Raw genomic sequence first — 22,406 nt, forward strand, 5'->3', positions numbered from 1 at the left:
AACATGATAGAGGATGAATGTCAATTGCCCTTCACATGCTCGGCATATAGTGCAATTTGTTCGAGATATGATAACATATGAAGAGGGAGTGATAACTTAAGTGCCATACTTAAGACACCGCCTAGAAGGTTGAGCTCATATGCGTATGCCTTATTCACACATAGAGTCATTGTGCTTCAATGTATGAATACACCTTTTTAGGAAGGAGACACATTTCAAGAACACGTGTATCCTCTGGTCCTGTAGGTCAAATTTGGCCTCTTATGGACAATAAAAAAAATTCTAAATTATGTCTCTCTCTCAAGACGTGTGTACTAATGTCTCATGGGTATAATATTGGCCGTTATGGATGCTAACAAACTATTTATTTATGTCTCTCTCTAGTAATCATCTCGCCCTCATGGTAAGTTGTCACAGTCTACCAACATGTAGTAGGATGTTGGGTTTAATATAAAGTTATTAGCCTACTCGTGCAAGGCCTTGGGTTTAAGCTATTAGACCGTGAACACGAGGCCTTGGCTTGAAACCCCAATTTTCACGCATCGTTTGTTACTTAGTATCTTTTCCCATAACTTGCTACTTGCCACCCAAAATGCAGATGTTGAGCAGATGACCTTTTAGTCTTCACAATATAACCTTACCAATTTAACTACAACTCTCTCTCTCTTTATGCATGCTAGGACCCATGCCCCTATCATACATTGTGGCATTCTTTCCATAAAACATAGCTCACACTCTCTGTGATGTGAGACATGGCATTGTGGCACACACAATGATTTTCAAATAATTCTCTAAACATGCTCATGAGTTTGAGTATCACATTTTGATACAATGATTCGCCTTCTACCATATTCATTTGCCCTTTTTCCACGCCATTGTTTCTGTACAACAAAGCTTCGTTCTCTTCAATGTGAGATACAATACTAGGGCATAGGTAACAAGACTTGCTAATTCTCCCACTTTGATATAGTGCACCACCTTTGGATCTATTCAACTTTTCTTTCGACACATTGTCGATCTCATCTAATCCCTATATCTGTTTCTCTCACATTCATAATGTGCATTTTCAAGTCATTGGTTGCGAAAGGAATGTCAAGCAATAAGTTGTTAGGGCTATTACAATTGCAATATCAAATTAACGAGTAATAAACAAGCAAGGAAAGTGCATATTGTAGTATCCAATCCCATGCAAGCCAATCAATAGTAATAGACATTTCGATTAGGCACTTTTAGGCATGCATATTGCGTGGCTTGTTGTGCAATCTTTAATCTTTACTTGCATGATAATCAGAGTCATGCCTTAACTTCCTCATATTGGGATATATCATAAAGGCTTTTGTCCATGTTGTTATATTCTCAATTGGATATTCAGCTTACTTGTAATTTGTCATTTGACAGGGCAGGTTGTATCAGAATTTTCAAGTAGTACAAAGTCTTATTATGTTCTTTTGAATCCACCCTATTTGTACATGTCCTTGTAAATGAATATGCGTGATACCATGTGAACGTGTTTTACTTTTGGACTTGGGTAATATTTCACCTAAAAGGATGATAAAAATCTCTCTCTTTCTCTCTCTCATGACAATCATATTAATAAATGCGTATGAAAAACATTACAATGGTATCGCAATTGAGTATGGTCACCACTACATAGGTAGTGGGACATGTTGAATTGCCAATAGGCAAGACAAACACTTCATTGAGGAACGAATTCCTACTTGCTCCATTAAAAGAAATCGCCATAGAGCACTCCCTTCAACTTTTGTAGATATGCTTTGACTCCATCCATGCCTACCATGAAATACAAAAAAATTGCGCATATCCCAATTATGAGACAATCTCCATTATCTCATATACAGGAAAATGATCTCCATCTCTGATTGTGTGTGTGTGTGTGTCTTTATACACACACAACAAAAACCTTCTCGATATCTTATCAATCTATAGTCATATGCAATCTAGGCCGCAAAATGCTCTTCGATCTCTCTATTTGCAAAACTTGATCCAAAGCATGGGCTCAAATTGAATATTAATTGAATGGAAATTTGTGTCTATGTACCGCAACTCATTGGTTGTAAAGGAATGTTTACGGATAGGTTGTTGTTAGGGTTATTATTATTCAATGTCAAATTAACAAGTAACAAACTAGCAAGGGAAGTGGATAAAATCCTACGCAAACCAATCAATAGTAGGATCCTTTTCAATAGCCACTTTGGTCATGCATATTGTGTGACTAGTGTAGTATCTAAACTCCCTCAATTTGGGATATGTCATAAAGGGTTTTGTCCACGTTGTTGTCTTCTAAATTGGATCTTCTACCTACTTGTAATTTGTCATTTGATGGGTGAGGTGTATCGATTCTTTAAAGTTGTACAAAGTCTTATCGTGTTTGTTTCACTCCATTCTTTTTGTACATGTCCTTGTGAATGAACATGGACGATAGATGAAGTTGAAATACAAAAAAAAAAAAACAAAAAACAAATGGCATGCAAACATCATATTAGCCTAATAATATTTTATTGCAACGATGACTATAGAAACATTCACTAGTTTAACAAACTTATCGATAAAGAAAATAATATTGATCATTCTTATTGGACTGTATCAACAAAGGGATATTAGAAATATGACTTTTTGCCCAATCAAATACCCCCAAACTCAAGGCCATCATCTAGCACGAGATCCACCCATGTTCAGTACCATGGAGGAAAATAACATGTTCCTACCGTGGGAAGTGGTAAGTGCACCATGGAAGTCATATTTTAGAGTGCCTCATACCATAATGGGTTAATAAAGAATACAAAACTGCACAATTGGCCAATAGCCTATTTATTCCAATAAACCCTAGGTTCATATGAAAGCCATAACATCAAGATTGTGGTTGTCAAGTGATCTAGAAGGTTCATCTCACTCTTGATATGCGATTCGCCTCGTATTGTGAAATTTATTCAAGTGGTGGCTCAGAAAGGAAACTTCTCCTTTGTTTGATGGAGTTCCACGAGGCCCTTGTATGTGTATGGAAAAAGTTCCAACTTAGTAACACCTAAGGGAACACCTTTAATTGAAGTGGAAGAAAGGCATTTTTTAGCAATCATCGTGTGCATTTGTGTCTTAAACATCAAAAGAGAGTTTATGGACCTCATACACATGAGGCCCGCCAAACATAATGATAGTGATAAAAGTAAGAACTATTCAATTATCACAAACTTGAACAAAGGCTCTCCTCAATAGAAAAACATTGAAATGGAAAAGATAATCTTGAACATTCAATGCAAATGTCTTATCCTTCAATCCACACAAAAAGTTCATGAGTTTCTTCCATACGGGGTCTCCTTCTTAACAAACTAATTTTGCAAAATAGAATTTACTCAAGCTTTATGCCATGCAATATAGCATGTTGCCTATTTACAGGACCATTTCCTTTCTCATGACAGTGCACATAGAGCGGTGCGCATCCAAATTTCTATGAATGGGTTGAAAAAGATTAATAAGAAAAGTCACAGTTAACTTTATGATTGTCATGAATTATAATGATAAGATCTCCTCACTTATGTTGTTAACATATATTGCTATTGCATTCTATTGAGCAACAATGTATTGATGTTTTATCAAGTTGCAACTTAGGGGTACCTTAAGACATGGCCTCAACTTAAAATAGGTTGAAGAAACATGTAAGGTCAATGCATTGTCATGAGAAGTGAGCCAACTTTTGATTTATTGAAGTTTGAGCACAATACTTCCGTGATACATTGTGATACATACACAATTGATATGTTCTATAGTAGAAAAATTCAAGTTCCAACTTGTAATTCATCTAAGTAAGGTTACATACACAAAATAATACAAGATATTGCATGTATTTTGTGAATTTCTTTTATCCTTATAATTACTGTCATCCCTAATTCACTTTGGCTAAGTTAGCACCGCATCTTGAGGAGGCAATCTAGTCATTTTAACATCCAATATTGGACCTAAGTGTACATTCAATGAAGTTTTAGGAGTAAATGGGAACAAAAGAAAGTGTTAGGGCTATACATATGATGCTATTGTTAGCCCCCTCTACTATGCAACTATTAAAACATTCTCAGTGATCTCATTATGTGGCATTGAGATTTCATCTCATTTGTATGCTTTTTTATTAGTGCTAGTTAATTTGATAAGTTCTTGTTTTGGCTTGGTGCAAGTTACAAATGGGTCTCAAAACACCCATAGTTATCGAGGAAATAAATGTACTAGATTAACTCAAGACACACACGTACATGTATTATCTATGGGATCTACCCAACAATGTCGAATCGTCAAATTTGTGAAAGCTCACATGTGCGAGAGAAAGTGCCAAATTTATTAGGCCCTTGCTCTTGTTGTGTTTTGTCAATTTTGTTATAAATGGATTGATGAGAGAGGTGTTTGTTTGGAACATTACTCATTGTGTAATGAAGTCAATCACATGTGCATGCACTAATGTATTTATTTTATGGCCATCTCCTCTACATGTACGTACTTATATATTGGGCCTCCATCAAATAAAGGAAAAAAATTAAAAATAGTGTGAAAGAAAGTTATGAGTTCACAACCTATAAATAAACAATAAGACATTCGAGCTTAACCCAACAAAAGCTTCACAAACTTTCATTTCATTGTACATCGTGATTATAAGTTGCGCTGCTTTGTCTATCATAAGAATATCGTTGAGTTTTTTGTCATTATTCTTGATGCACATCATCCACATGCTCAAATCATGTCGTACGTGTATTCAAACATTAATCCACTGTGGCATATAACAATACTATGGTGTCACCCTCTTGTTAATTCTAAGATAATTTTTATAAGGTCTTTATTTTCCAAAATTGGCCACGTGCTATGGCAAAAGTAACAGAGTAACATTATAATTTCACCAAAAATCGGAGTGGTATTGGGGGAGGGTTTGGAGACCAAAGGGAATGTGTTCACTCCCTATATTATGTAGTGGCAAACTTGGATTCGGTCCAAAAGTTACATCCACGCCCACATTATAGAGAGTATCATAAAATAAAACAAAAGCAAATTCTAACATAAACTAGGAAGTTGCACTATTTTACTAAGTTGCAATTGGAATCCAATTATATAGAGATCACATGTACAAGTAATGAGGAGGATGCAATGCACAAAAAATTTGGGATATTTGGAACAAGAATGCATTGAGATATCGATGCTCTCATAGAATGATATTGTCCTCTATAGATGCCATGTATGAAACACATATTCTATGTGATAAAAGAGATAAATGATAGGTGTGACACTTGCGAATTAAATCACCTAATTATAAATAGTGTATTTTATGAACTTCTGTATAGAGGGCTCAAAATGACAATTTTGCTCTTATTGAAAATGATCCCGCCTCTCTAAAATTGTTTAAAATGCAAGACTTCTTTTTTATTTTATCAACAAAACAACTAGAGAAGAAGAAGAAGATTAACGATCCATGTGTGTGAATGTAAGGTGAACATAAGATGTCAATATTGGCTTTAACATACGAAGATGAGTCAAAAAAGATAAACATGCATAGCCAAATTATGTGATTAGTCAATAACACAATCAACATTGCATATAAATGCATAATGTTTACATGCATGAGTTTTCAAATATTTCTATATATCTCCTCCATAACATTGTGAAACATTAGGTGTACTTAACTATATTATTTGTTATGGGGTTAAAATATGATATTCGTTTTCTTTTACATAATCATGTTATCTCAGTGCAATAGGCAATATTCTTTACAAGTATACCTCATATATTTATTGAATCAATTGAAGCGCAACTACTTACAACATGGACATCATTAACATCGACTTTTAAAAGGACAATGTTATCATTCTCACTCCGTGTATTGTGGAAAATATGACAATTTCAATGTTGTAAAACCAACGTTTAAAGAGCAAACTTTTAGTGCAGATGAACTCAAACTAGAATCACGAAGAAGTTTTTCGTAGACATAACTTCAAGCCTTAAGCTTTTAGAGCTTTATAATTGCACAAGTTTTTCCATCAAATCTTCATGTTTAAATACTTGAACCTTAGCATATAGAACAATAACCTAGTATACACAAGGTATAATGTATAACAATGCTTTCTTAATTGGGCTTTACAACAAAGCATTTTTCTAACATTGATCCTTTTGTTGTAATGCATATACAAAGCGCAAGGTGAGAAACATGGATGAACTTAAATTTTTTGAGAGAAATCATAATAATTAACCTATACACATACCTACAATTTGATCTAACAAATGATTTCTTATAAGTCTTTGAGTTTGGTTTTAGATTTAAACATGATGACGGTATAGTGGCATTGATCATGTGCTTTGGGCTCATTGTTGGTTGCATGATGGGCATTGTAATTTAAGTAGGGAAATTGGCCAATTGGTATTATAAAGTGACTATTTTATATATAAGGATCATGAAGGTCATAGTCGACCTCGTAAAGATGGGAATATATGCCATTTAACAATCAACAACGGTTTGGTTTGAACAGAACCGAACCATGGGTTAACGACTTGAATGGTTCACTTTGGTTCGGTTTGGCAGGTGAATGGTTCGGTTCGGTTTTAATGGTTTGATGGTTTTTAAAATTTTAAAGCAACATTTTCATTTTTAAGCCTAATTCTCGCATTTTAGGAAAAATCTTTAAAATTTTGAAAAATTGAAAATTGAAAAAACGAAAAATTTTAAAATTTGAAATTTGAACTAAGTTAAAAACCGAAACGGAACCACAAAACTGCGGTCTTAATGGTTTAACGGTTTGAATTTTTACCTAAGGGTTCGGTTTAAACGGTTTCGTGGTTTAGTTCGGGTTTCAAGATTTTTAAACGGTTCAATTTAAACAATCCTGAACCGAACCAAACCAAACCAAACGGAACCATTGCCAATTGTTAATGTCATTGTAGTGATGTGGTGTGTGAAAAGGGAGAAAGAATTATAAATTAAGTTTATATAGGACTTTCATAATAAATAATGAGTTAAATTAATAAGTTGTTTATGTTTCCTAAACGTACATCAAATTTGAGAAGAGAAATTAAAATTGAAAATCACAAAAAATAAATGTTTTACATAAGATGAATAAGAGTGAGAGGAAGAAAGAAATGGGGGAATATACATACTTGAATCTTAGTGTGGCGAGTCTTTGATCAACGATCACGTCGCCTTCTGTTGTCATAGTCCTCACACGCGCCCCTTGTGATTTGTCACTCGGTGATTTCAAATTTCAAATATTGTCGAAGCCTAGGCACTTTATTCCTAAAATAGTGAATCCAACAATCAACTCTCTTACTCATTTTATATCATATTGGAGCTCCTTGGCTGTTAAATCTAGCGTTGCCTTTCTTAAAATACACTCGATCTTATCCTTATATGTGCGTTAGATATCAACAAGAGCTCCATATTAAAAAGGCAATAGTTGTCATGTAAAACGGCCTTTAGAGGCCCCAACTTTAGGTTTCCCTTTTCGCCATACGTCTTCCCCTTTTGCATCCACTAAGAGCCACATTCCTCCATGTAGTTTTTCCATGTTAATTAATCAAGATATACATGTTTTTAATCACTTAATAATGTTATCTATTTAATTGAGACACCTTGTATGTTACTTACGTAATAATGATGTATTGAATTAAGACAACCATATTTCTCAATGAATGTAGTGATTAGGCACGTATTAATTTAACATTAACTTAAAAAGCTTTTGAGGCTTATTTGGTAGCATGGAGTGTAGAGGTAAGTGTCTTTATATGTTGATGTATGAGGTAGTCTTTGCCATTGGGGAGTGATGTTCCCTATTCCCTTGACTTACCTATTTAGAAGGACTCCTTGGTGTTGTGCCATGGCAAGTACAGTGGGAGAAAAGTGTTGGAATCCAAGTTTACGAAAGGTTAAGGGTTTGGTTGAAGACGTAACAAAAAGGACATTTAATGAGATAAAATTGAAATATACAATTGGAGATAGCTTGAGTGACAAGAATTAACTACTTAAAATGATGAGGTGAAGGGTTCGAACCTTGTTAGAACCTCTAAAGGGAAAGTATGTGCAATAATGAGACAACAACCAAAATGAAGTGGATACGGAGATATTGATAGACATTTTCCTTGCACTAGGTGCCCTTGGTAAGATAAGGATAGGTGCATGCTTGGAAAGGAACAGGAACAATGCATGTTAAAGGAGGCACTACTATTTTTATATGGTATAGGAGCTCCAAAATGCCGTAAAAGGAGCAAGAAAACTCATTATTGGGGCCCATCACTTGGGATTTGCAGTAGAAGCTTTTCAAAAATTCGGTTTTACATAGGAAAGCAAACCTAAAGGTGCGTTGGGAACCAACAAGAAGTGGCAACATGGCCGTTGATCATAGACACTATGTTGAAACTCAATGATCACTCTGACGCATTTATATTTGATATTTCATTTCTTCTGTGCTTACACACCATGTAATAGGGTTGATCTTCATAAAACTGAGTGCTAGCGTGAGTTGAGAGCAAACAAATTTGATCTTGATGTATTAGAGAATTTTTTTATTTTAGATGAATGGTGTAATTTGGTAGATTATAAATTTCTCGGTGGAAGGGTTGAAGCACTTATACCCTTTTTGCTCAAGTGAGTACCCTACGAGTATACATTTCTTCGACTTGGGATCGAGCTTCTACCGCTTCTCGTCGAGGATACGTACATATGCTATTGAACCGAATATCCTGACATGGGATAGATCCGGTTTCTTCCCATAGAACTTTTCGCAGGGGGTAACATCGTGCACTCCTAATGTTGTGTGATTCATCAGATAGACGACTGTATTCACCGCTTTAGCCCAATATGATTTTGATAGATGTTTCTCGTTCATGATTGCCCTTGCCACCTTGAGTATGTGCTGGTTCTTGCGTTCGGCTACTCCGTTCTGTTGAGGTGTGTGTCGGCAAGTAAACTCCCGCTTGATTCCTTCTTGTCGAAGGTATGCGGTAAAGGCGTCAGAGAAGTACTCTTTGCCGCCGTCCGATCAAAGGCATCGTACATGATGATTGGTTGTCTTTTCGACTTCGTTCTTGAATTTATGGAAGTGCTAGAACACTTCATTCTTCTGGCGCATGGGATAAATACAAGTGTGTCTGGAGAAGTCGTCGATGAACGTAACGTAGTACTGGCAAGCACCAAATGTTGCCGTCTAGGCTGGTCCCCATACATCTAAATGTATTACATCCATGATCCCTTTGCTTACATTCCTCTCCTTTGGGAACGGTTGTCGGTTGTTTGCCGAATTGACAAGCTTCGCATACGCCTGCAATTTCCTTTTCGGTAAAATTTGGGAGTCTGATGATGAATCCTTTCAACTGCATTCCTTTGAGTTTTTGGAGGTTAATGTGGCCAATTCGTTTGTGCCACAACTCTAGGCCAGTGTCACAGACATGTATTGTCATGTCAAGATTTGAACTCTTAACATATCTAGTCAAGTGTTGTGTTCTAACCAACACATCCAAATATATGGTCATGTTAGGTATAATCTTAGTAGATTATTAGTAGATTATCTATTTCAAGTTCTAGGAGTTTTTAGAAAGTTCTAGAACTAGAAGGTTCTAGAGGGTTCTAGATTATTCTCCCAAATATTCTCCAAAATATTCTAATGCATTTACTTCGACTCACCATGGTTGTTGACGTACCCGTATTTAATGTTTAAATACGTATAGTACCTCATTATTTGTATAGTACGTACTATACCTCAATGTTGTTTAGTCAAATATCATGTACTTTGTCTAATACGGTATTTAACATATTTATAAAAAAACAAGTATAATACGTATTTATAAAGAAAATGTAAGTAAAACCCCAACAAAAAGCAAAAGAAAAAATGATTTTAGTGAAAAAGAAGCCAAAGGAAGGAAGAAAGATGAATAGAAGAGACGACGATGAAGAAGATGAAGAAGAAGAAGAAGAAGAAGAAGAAGAAGAAGAAGAAGAAGAAGAAGAAGACATAAACCTGTCCTGACTCTGTGTGTGATAATCGTAGAAGATAGAAGAAGAAGAATAAGAAAACGAAGAAAAGAGAAACCTATCATGAGTGTGATAATCGTAGATGATTCCTCAATCTATGAAGGCATAATTGTAAATAATTACAATTTGAAGTAGAATATCATGATACACACTTACACTGATTTATAGAATAAGGGAATGTCAACATCCATATTGCTACAAGTATTTTAGGATGTGAAATGTTCAAATGTCTTATATGCATTTTAGGATGTAGAACTATATTTGTACATCATAAAATTGTGTAAACATAGATGTTTTTTACAGTATTATAGATAATTTTTAGAAAGGTAAATAATTTTCAAATTCTAAAAGTATTTAACGTACTATACGTAAAATACGTATTTTATAAGTATTTAACATATTAAGAAAACGTATTTAGCGTATTTAACGTATTTTTAAATTGGGAGGTACTATACGGGTATTAATACGTTATATACGTATGGTATCTGTACCGTACCTAACGTACCTAACAACCTTGCGACTCACAATATAAATACTTGTAACCTCCTTGGTCCCTTTCAAGGGATTCAACACAAGTCATTGGCACATTAATCTAGTATTCTCATTTCGCCCCATCTTCTCTCCTTGATTTACATCTTTGTCTTTATGCGCTTGTATTGTTCCTAGTGTCTTACGTTCCTCAACTTGTCGCTCCCAACTTCCTGAGTTTCTATCCCCATCACGTCGAGTTCCACGTTTGTAACCTTATCGGTCGTAGCCTCGTCATCTGTGCTTTGTCGTAGTCTAGGCTTGGTGTGTCCATGATAGTTTGAACCCCTTCCAACTGGAAACATCACCCGTCTTCGCCATCACCCTTGCTTCTAGAGTTACCATCATCACCGTCCTTGCTTCCAGTGTTACCGTCATCAACATCCCTTCGTTTTGTATCTTCCTCGCCATCTCTATCTCTTAGTTTCTTCCCATCATCGTCTCTGTCTTTTAGATTCTTCTCATCCTCCACATCTTTATCTCCTAGTTTCTTCTCATTGTTGTCTTTGTCTTTTAGTTTCTTCTCATCATCTTCTTTGTCTTTTAGATTCTTCTCACCCTTCACATCTCTATCTCCTAGTTTCTTCTCATCATCATCTCTCTCTCTGCACTCCTTATCATCTTCCACATCCCTATCTTTGCATTTTTTGTTATTGTCATCCTTCTCCTTGTGTTTCCTACCGTTTTCATCTCTATCTATGTGTTTCTTATTATCTTCGTCCCTTTCTCTATGTTTCCTATCACCTTCATCCCTATCTTTGTGTTTTCTATCATCCTTTGTATATGTGTCTTTGTGTTTCTTCAGAACCTCAACATCTCGATCTCTATGTTTCTTATCCTCTTCATCTCTTTCTCTGCTTCCATCATTGCCATAGTCAAAGTCGTTGCTTCCAAAGTTGCTTCGTCAACATCATTGCTTTCATTGCTTCGTCTTTGACATCATCATCTTCAACCCACTTGTTGTCGTCATCAACACTACTTTGCCTAGCCGTCATTGTCGTCAAGTGTTCCAGTTCCTGGTGAGGATTGTGTAGGGTCGCTCACATCCATTGATGTTCGTGTCTCCAGTGAGGACCGCACATGGTCACTCACGCCCTTTGGTGTTCGTGTCTCCGGTGAGGACCGTATATGGTCTCTCACGCTCGTTGGTGTTCCAGTTCTTGGTGAGGACCACACATGGTCGCTCATTTCCATTGGTGTTCCGGTCTCCAGTGAAGATTGTACATGGTCTCTCACGCCCTTGGTGTTCGTGCCTCTGTTGAGGACCGTACATGGTTGCTCACGTCCGTTGGTGTTTCAGTTCCCGGTGAGGACCGCACATGGTCGCTCACATCCGTTGGTGTTCCTGTCTCCGGTGAGGACCGCACATGCTCACTCACATTGGTGTTCCACTCTCCGATGAGGACTGTACATGGTTGCTCATGCTTGTTGGTGTTCTAGTTCCCGGTGAGGACCGTACATTGTCGCTCACACTCACGTTGGTGTTCCAGTGTCCGGTGAGGATTGAACATGGTTGCTCACGCTCACATTGGTGTTACAGTCTCCGGTGAGGATTGTACATGGTCTCTCACGCCCGTTGATGTTCTAGTCTTCGGTGAGGACCACACATGGTCGTTCGTGTTCACTCGTACTCCTATTTGTGGTGAGGACTACTCATGGTCACTCACTCCTCAACGTACTTTGGTTTTCTCTTTTAGCTCACACCTACACCACGCTTTCAAAAAGGCGGCCGTAAAGGGGAGGATAATGTCACAGACATGACAACAATCATGTCAAGATTTGAACTCTTGACATATATAGTCAAGTGTTGTGTTCTGTTGAGAATCGAACTCAACTTCCCATAGATAGGTTTCACACTAGCTCATGGACATTCCAGGCTAGTTTTGTAAATAGTAGAAAGGGCGCTTGCCCTAGCTTAGTTGATATATAAACCAACTCATTGTAACTTAGTCACTGTTGGATGTATCTCGTTTTGTTAATATCATATATACTTTTGTCTATCTTTGTCTTTGTCTTTGTCTCTCTCTGCTGTTATACACACACACACACACACACACACACACACACACACACACACACACACACACACACACACACACACACTCACCTTCCGCTGCATTACAACCACTCTTGCCGTTCCATTTTCTTACATGATATCAGAGCGTGTGGTTGCCTGATCAAGCATTTTTCGACTGTGTTGTGCTGCACGCCGATGATCAACAGAACCGGCCCATCGATAGAGAAGTAATCACCATGAATACTCAAATGGGAAGCGCTCTTCCTACCGAGAAGCTCGACAGAACGAACTTTGCATCTTGGGAATACAAGATGCATCAATATCTTGTCGGACAAGGCTACTGGAGCTACATCGAAGGAGCTCACGAATCACACCCTAACCCAACACACGCTGACTATCCCGCTTGGGAGCAGGCCGCTAGCCGTGTGTTGTATTGCCTTGCATCATGCGTTCATGATCATATGCTTGGCTTTATTCGAGAGGCTAAAACGCCGAAGCAGGCGTGGGAAAACCTCAAGAAGATCTTCACAGCCAATACGGCCGCACGAAAGCTCCAACTTCGACAGGAGCTGAACAATCTTCAACAAAGGGACATGTCAATCGACAACTATACCTTGAAGATCAAGGAGCTATGTGACGCCCTCAGATCGATCAACATCGTCATTGATGATGACGAATTGGTGCAGATATGCCTCGGAGGCTTAGCACCGCGTTTCAGCGTGATTAGATCGGCTATTCTCGCAAGGGAGAACCCTCCCTCCTTCTTCGACCTTCAATTGATATTGCTGGTCGAAGAGAATCACGCTCGACAGAGGAACAACGCATCAGATGATCATTTGCTCTACTCCCAGTCGGATAATAGAAGAGATTTCGGCCGTGGAAACAGAGGTTGTTTCGGACAAGGCCATAATGATCGGCGGAATCAAGGGCGTAACTCCCACTAGTGGCAAGCGGACAGGAACAGGCCCAGAGAGCTTGGCGGAAGGGGGAGTCATAACGTCGATGAGCATTGAATTTATCGATGTTGATGACACTAAGGATTAGAGGGTTACCTCTTATATGTAAAACATTTTCACTAACAATACATGTCACTTCCACTTAATATTGTCTACATTTTTGGAGTTGTGAAATTATGGATGTTGATGAGCACTGAATTTATAGATGTTGATGTCACTAAGGATTAGAGGGTTACCTCTTATACGTAAAACATTTTCACTAACAATACATGTGACTTCCACTTCAAGAACCTACATCTCCTCAAGATGGTGAAACCATTAATCTTAACTTGTGCTTTGAGTTAACCGTTGTGATTCTCTTTAAGTTAACCACATTTCATATCTGCAGACCATCAACGTTTAAACATTTATCTAAAAACTATTTAATTTTAGAAAGGATCATTTTGACACTTGTTAAATCTCAAAAAAACAGAAATTTTATATGTTATTTAAAACATGTGATATTGGTGTACACATCAAGTTTCTAAAAATTGCTTTAAATCACAAGATTATAAAAGGAATCTACAAGTGCAATGCGCAATCCTTCCACTTATGAACATGAACGTGTTTTTACAAGAGGTCCTCGTTATAGCCAAGAAAGAAATCCACGAGATTATCATCGACCTAATGAAGAGGAAGTAGCACTTGACCGAGCAAGATGTGGCGAATCCTATGAATGCGAATGTGGTGTCAACCGAGATGCTCAAGGTGGATGAAGGCTATACGGATCAGCACTACACAAAGCCACATTGGGTAAGAGCAACAAAAGAGACATCAATGTAGATTGAAGATGTAAAGGAACCGATAGTAGCTTTGATCGAGCATGGGTTCGAGATCAACCATGTCCACGGATTTTTACGAGAAGGGGAAGTGACCAATCAACATGAAGCACAGATGGAAAATAAGCGCGGTAACCCGAGCAACGGAGGAGCTACACGGGGCTTGCCCAAATGTATGGATGAAGGTGGGGGATATAGAAATCGAGCAACATTTCTTAGTTCAGGAGACGTCATCTTGGGTGAACCATATATCATGGCGGCTCGCATGGAGATGAAGGTGCTCAGGTTAAGAGCTAAGATGGAAGGCATTTGATCGTGATGCCGAACCATCAACACAATTGAGACTCCCTCCAAGGCGAAAGGCGGGGAACTTTTTATTCGGGCTGTTAAGGCATGGGACCGCAATAGCACATGGCCTTCTAAGTCCCCAAACCCTTGTAAAATTAAGAAATTTAATAAATAGAAATTTCACTTCTCCAAAAACAAAGATTGTAAAATAACCAATCTAAGTAGTAGAGGTAATCATAGGATTGAGAAGTACGAAAGGTATCTTAAGTGATGTAAGATAATAGACGAAGGAGATACCATAAGCAATGTCATGGAGGCAGTCTCATTCGACGACACTCTTAGAGAGATGGAGAGGATAGTCACTTCGAGCCTTAATGAAAGCAAAATCATTCCGGTCAACTCCATTGACATGTACACGACCACCGAGGAGCTTGGGCGGTTGATCGAGGAAGAAAGGATAGTCAAAGTACACACTAAGGACAAGACCGTGGATGAGAAGGTGAGGCATGTGGTTGCTTCCTTGCCATATGATGATTTGTGGTGGATGAAGAGAGTCGCAGCCGATCCTAGCTTGCGAGACCTGTAGGGCATAGGACACTCATTCACCAACGAGATACGATGGCAACTCCAGATTGGTGGGGCGACTTCCTATTGCGCAAAGAAGAGTTGAAATTCAAAAGGATGCTCGAAAGCCACGAACAAGATAGGGTGCATCGATGCTAGGATATTCATTGTATCCCATGTACCATGGAATGTCAAGCCAATTTTGGTGCCAAGAGCTCACATCCCAAAGTCGACTGAGCTACTCAAGGAGAAGATTGACATAGGAATCCCCGAACATTTTGAGTGTGCCATACTCAATTTGATGGTTCCTTGTGTCAATTCGGCAAAAGAACAATAGCTTCCACTTTATTTCAGACCCGCAACCCATTAACAAAGTGACAATTTGCAATGCATGAGTCGAACCGAGTGTTGACGAATCCATCGAAGCCTTCGTCAGAAGGTCTATTTACTCAATCATAGATTTGTACTCAAGGTACGACTAATTCCAACTAGTCGTGAAAAGCAGGCATATAACGACAATGTGAACCCCTGCCAACCTAGTGCAGATGTGTACCTTGCCACAAGGAGGAATGAACTATGTCACCCACATGGTGAATGCAATGAACAAAGTATTGAGAGTTTGTATCCTAGACATTACCATGTCATTCCTTGAAGACATCCCAATAAAGGGATGCTTGGAAGCAGATAAGGATGAGACTTTAGATGAGGAAGGGTGCAAGTGTTTCATATCGCTGATTGCGAGAAGGTTCGTTAGAGGCTAGAAGATGCATGTTCAACTTTCTTGGGCGAGAAGTTGGCAATCGGTCAATCAGAAATTCCCGTGGTGGGACATTTACGTGGGGCATAAGGACGGAAGCCATCTCCGGCAAAGGTGGATGCCATCAAGGAAATGAAAAAAAAATGCAAATCGCATATGGAGGTGAGGTGATTTCCTGGTGCCTATGCATTCTACCATATTTGAATTCCCCACTCTACTCACATAGTCCAACCCTTGTACGGGCTACTCAAGAAAGGGTGGAAGTTCAAATGGGAAAATCAGCACACAGAGGTGATGAAGACGTTAAAAGGAATGTTGGTTGCAGCACCAGCTTTAAGAAAAATTGTGTGGAAGGAAGGGATGCCCATCTACATGACAGTAGATGCAAGTTCAATTGGGATCGAATGGGTCATCAACCAAGAAGGAGAAGATGGTGCGCATCATGCCATCATATTCGGGGCAAAGGTGCTCAATGAATGACAACGAGGATACTCCTAAATCAAGAGGTAACTTTCAATGCCTTTGACAAGAGCGAATATGAAGGAGAGTGACTACACATAGGCACAATCTTAAGTTCAACAAAGGTGGACTCATCGTGGACAAAGGAGGAAGAACATCGGATCCATACTTCCTACAAGAAGGGTACCTATGGAAGCATCCTAAGAAGATGAAGGGAATGACACTATGAGTGGTTATAAAAAATGAGAACCAAACAACAATGGTGTTTGAGTTCCATGAGAGTCCTTGGGTAGGACATAGAGGAACGTGGGCAACTTTTGAGAAGTTGAAGGAGAAGTATTGGTGGTTGAGAATGTACAAGGATGTTGCCCATTTCGTTGGAACATGTGAAAGCTACCAAGTAGATTCAAACATACAACACATGAGAACATGTGAGAGTCCTTGGGTAGGCCATAGAGGAATGTGGGCAAATTTTGAGAAGTTGAAGGAGAAGTATTGGTGGTTGAGAATGTACAAGGATGTTGCCCATTTCGTTGGAACATGTGAAAGCTACCAAGTACATTCAAACATACAACATAGGGATGAGTTGCACCTGACCTATCTACTCACCATACACTTAAAATGGATTGTAGATCTCGTTTCGATGTCGATGGGAGTGGGCCAATGAAGTTCCTAGTGCTAGCAAGAGAGGACATGAGAAACCAAGTAAGAAAGGAGAGCTTTGGCGAACGCGACAATGGCAGCAGTGTGCAAATTCTTACTCGAAGATCGGCCAACTATCGGTACGGTTGCATGGGAAAGATAGTCGCAAATAGAGGGGAGTTGAATGATATGAAGCTACGGAGCTTGTTGAATGACTTGGAATGAAGCACTCTCTCACATCATGGGTAACAATTCCCCCTACAAGTTTAAGGATCCTTCAAGTCTAGGACCTATCCTCTATGCCTTCTCAACCCTCGTGACCTCCCTAGTCTAAGACCCATGTGGTCCCGCTAAAGTAACACATGCCCTCGCGTTTTTGTTGCCATAAAAGGCCGACTCCTTCCACTTTGTATCCATATAAGTGTGAACACGTCAATATATATGGCTGATTCTAATATGTATGCACGTATGTGTATGTACATATTTACATATGGTAATATATATTTATACATATATGTAAAGAATCAAGAGATGGATTCTTGTGAAGTGGAAGAGATGTGCGTTATGTGTGTGTGTAAGCGCGAGAGAGAGTGAAACACAGAGAATACGCAAGGTAAAAGTATATTGACAAAAGAGAAAGACTCAACACTATACAAGGTGGGAGGAGGGTGCTTTATGTAGTCACCCTCTCTCTTCATTAACTACAAGGCTCATGGAGCATGGGGAATGTGAAAGCTCATAAGTTATGTGTCATAGAATAGGATTCTATGACTCATACTAAATGCTAGAATACAAAGAGGTGACTTAATGGTGACTCTTGACCGTTGGAGTGTCTATTCACTCTCAAGGTGAGTTCACACACTAGACCAAGTTGAGGTTGATTCTCAACACGCCCCCTCAAGCTCAAGTCGGGTCGGTTTCAGACGATATCCGAAATCCGCTTCGACTCGCGTTCTGGAGTCTGCAGCGACTCGTATCGACTCGCATTTATGCGGAGTTGCGGAATCCGTGCTCCAGCTTGCGTTGTGCGTAGTTGCGAAGTCTGTACTTCGGCTTGCGTCTTTCTTCGCGGCTTCGTTGCGCGGTTACGGAATCTCATCTACCTCACGATCACACGACCCGATCTCAGTTATCCGGTCTGTCTCCTTAGCCAATTCATGCAAACATCGTGTGATACTCACTTGGATTGCGCTAAGAGAGTTCTACGGTACGTGAGCGGCACAATGGATTGCGACATCCTCTACAAGACCGCGATGCCAATACGACTCGAGGGGTACACAGACACCGATTAGGCCGGCTACAAAGCTGATAGAAGATCAACCTCCGGATTTGTTTTCTCCCTCGGTAATAGAGCAATATCTTGGAGTAGCAAGAAGCAGCCTACAGTTGCTCTTTCGAGTACGGAGGCGGAATATAGGGGTGCAGCCGTAGCTGCGTGTGAAGCCGTATGGCTCAAGAGGATTTTGAAGGATCTGGGCGTACCCATCAAGGATCCGACTTCCCTTTACTGCGACAACATGGAGCAGTATCTATCTGGCTCGGAACCCGATGTTCCATGCGCGGACAAAGCACATCGAAGTGCACTATCACTTCATTCGAGAGCGTGTTCTAGCTTGCGATGTCGACCTACAATACATTAGCACAAATCTTCAAACGGCCGACATCTTCACTAAAGCCTTAGGAGCCGACAAGCTGTGGCAATTCATGACCGATCTCGGATTGACGATCCCTGACCTGCCAAGCTTGAGGGGGAGTACTGAAGACATTACGCAATAATGCGTGGATTCCGCAACCGCGGAATGAAGCCGCGAAGAAAGACGCAAGCCGAAGTACAGACTTCGCAACTACGCACAACGCAAGCTGGAGCACGGATTCTGCAACTCCGCATAAATGCGAGTCGACACGAGTCGACGCGGACTCCAGAACGCGAGTTGAAGCGGATTTCGGATACCATCTGAAACCGACCCGACTTGAGCTTGAGGGGGCGTGTTGAGAATCAACCTCAACTTGGTCTAGTGTGTGAACTCACCTTGAGAGTGAATAGACACTCCAACGGTCAAGAGTCACCATGAAGTCACCTCTTTGTATTCTAGCATCTAGTATGAGTCATAGAATCCTATTCTATGACACATAACTTATGAGCTTTCACATTCCCCATGCTCCATGAGCCTTGTAGTTAATGAAGAGAGAGGGTGACTACATAAAGCACCCTCCTCCCACCATGTATAGTGTTGAGTCTTTCTCCTTTGTCAATATACTTTTACCTTGCGTATTCTCTGTGTTTCACTCTCTCTCTCTCTTACACACACACATAACTCACATCTCTTCCGCTTCACAAGAATCCATCTCTTGATTCTTTTCAATATATCTATGTTTAGTCAATATGCATGTATAAATGGGTGTAATGTATGTACATACATATTCATGGATGTAATGTTTGAATGTAGGTATATATGTATGCATAATATATTCTTTACTATCTCATTGACATATCTAATATTTCATGAGCTTATATAATTTATTTTTTCAAGCATAACTGATAATAACCTTATATATATACATTCTGTATCTCAGTGACTAATTTAAACCCCTTTTCATGAACTCATGTGCTATCATATAAGTTTTGACAGTGAAGCCCCCGGGGCCACATCACACCGGCCATCAACACCGAGAGAATCGAGTCCACTCGATTTGGTCCACTCGGACGTCTATGGCCCTATGCCACATCAGTCTCTCAGTGGTGCCTTGTATTTCGTCAGCTTTTTTGACGACTCGACTCAGGAGGTGTGAGCGTATCTGATAAAGACCAAAGATCGAGTGTTCTCGATTTCCTCCGATTGGCTCGCTATGATCGAAAATCAGTCTGGCCGAAAACTCAAATGTCTTCAGACCGATACTGTCTTCAAAATAACAAAGAACTTCCATTGAAGCTCGAACTGTGTCTATCTTCTTCTTCATATTGCTACATATTTGTGTCGCTTGTTGTGCATAGATCAACAAGTTCTCACACACATAGTTCCGCACATACTTTTGAACCTCCTTTCGACAAGTGATATTAGAGTGACTTGTTGTTCAATGGCGACGAAAAGACAAAGAGAAGAGGGAACCCTACAACTGAAAGAAAAGACCAAGTTAGTAAATCTAAGTTCAAAGAACATGGCTTCAACATCTGGAACAATGGTTGAAATCCGAAAGTTCGATAGCAAAAACTTTGCCCTATGGAAGGAGATGATGCAAGATGTGATGATCATTCGAAGACAGGTCGAAGCCATTCGACATAACGAAAAACTACTTCAATGTCAATGGAAGAGTGGAGATCAATAGTGGAATAGCCAAAAATGTTTATTTCAGTATGGCAAAGGAGACGGCAACATTCTCTTTGTGGGAGAAGTTATAGGCTGTGTATGAGAAGAAGTCCTCATCTTCAAAACTGATACTAATCCGACAACTATTCAACATGAAGATGAGAGAGACCAATCCAGCAACCTCCCACATCAACACCTTTAGTCGGGTGTTGTCTGAACTCTCCTCCCAAAAACCAAATTTGAAGAAGAAGTAAAAGCCCTTGCCCTCCTATCGAGCTTGCCGGCGAGTTGGGAGGTTTTCTACACAACATTCACCAACAGTTGTCCAAATCTCAATTTCGACGAGACAATCGAACAAGTCCTCATTGAGGATATTTGGCGAAAATCGATAGGACTCACTATCGACGAGTCGGCAAAAGCCCACCACTCGACCAAGTTGATCGACCGATCTAGTCGATCAAGAGAACAAGTCGATAGAACCAGTCGGAACACTAGTCCACCGAGCAAGAGGGGAGACCGACAACAATCGAAGTCAAGAAACAGCCGACCAGGTGATTTCTGCACTCATTGTCGAAAAACCGGTCACAACGTTTCCGACTGCTGGTCGATCAAGTGGAAGGAGAGCGGTTGATGATTCACACGGAACTTAGGACGATCCGACTCGAACTGCTCTTCGGTCGGCAACCAAATCAATGTTACTGAATCCCGGTCAGGAGAAATCCTCTCTCTAGAGAACTCTGTGATTGGAGAAGTCCTCTACAATGCACAAAATGCATACACATGGTTACTAGACTTCGGTGCCACATTTCACATGACCCCGAATATCGAATGGTTTTTGAACTATTCAACCGAAGCCAACGGCACCATTCGACTCGGCAACGAGTAGGAGTGCATAACTACAAGGACCGGAGGGGTTCCCATCCGACTGCCAAATGGCAACATGATCACCATGCACCAAGTTCGGCATGCACTCGATCTAAAAAGGAGTCTGGTCTCCATCGGCATGTTAGCCGAAGACGAGTACCGAACAACTCTCAGTGAGTCGATATGGATGATCAGCTGAGGAAGCTTGAAGATCAAATGTGGACACAAGTACAACAACTTGTATCCAATAATGGTGATCAATCCAGAACGGGTCGTGAATGTAGCCGAATCGATCGACCCGAACTTATGGCATGGCCGACTCGGCCATATGTCACAAGCCGGACTTGACCTATTGATGGCAATCAGCTACATTCCTAAACTCCTAGCGAAGATGGACTTCTGCGAGAATTGTTGCTACAGGAAACAAACCCGAAGTCCATACATTCTCCAGTACGAGATGTTACGATAACCCCTAGAGCTCATGCACACATATATATGTGGGCCTATGCCCGAGCAATCACTAGGAGCCACCCGGTACTTCATCACATTTATAAATGATTGTACACGGAAGGTTTGGGCCTACTGGATAAGGTCCAAAGACGAAGCGCTCTAGATCTTCGCTCGATGATTAGTCGAAGTGGAGAATCGATCACGATACAGAGTGAAGATGCTCCGATCCGACAACGGAGGTGAATACACCTCCCAAGCCTTCAAACATTACTTGTCCAACAAAGGGATCCGACACCAAAAGACTGTTCCATACACACCCATGCACAATGCTCCAGCAAGCCAGACTAAAGCTAGAGTTTTGGGCCGAAGCGTTGTCGTGAAGATCCATCACTACGCGCGGATCGTGAGGCGGAACCGCTGGGGTTCTGGACCGGAAGGACTCAAAGTTGGCGCTAGCTTTAGCAAGAAAGGTTTTAAGATAGATTGAAAGAGAGAGATTGAGATAAGATAGAACACTTGATTTTTAGATTGAGAGAGAGTTTTTGAGAGACAAGATATATCATCAATTGGATAACGAATTTCTTACTTTTAATTTTAATTTTGATCTCAAGTACAAAGCTTCCCAAAAATTTTACATTCACCCTTTCATCTTTTTCCTCCCCTCTTTTATAGATGCCCTCATGCATTTGAGGGTACAAGACATGCATAAAATGCATGTTTGCCATTTGGCGCTCATCTATTACATGTGGTGCATG

The sequence above is a fragment of the Azolla caroliniana genome, unplaced genomic scaffold (assembly GCF_043228905.1).
Source record: "Azolla caroliniana isolate FFs.n. ecotype wild unplaced genomic scaffold, voAzoCaro1.0.p SCAF_9, whole genome shotgun sequence".
In the NCBI taxonomy this organism is placed as follows: domain Eukaryota; kingdom Viridiplantae; phylum Streptophyta; class Polypodiopsida; order Salviniales; family Salviniaceae; genus Azolla; species Azolla caroliniana.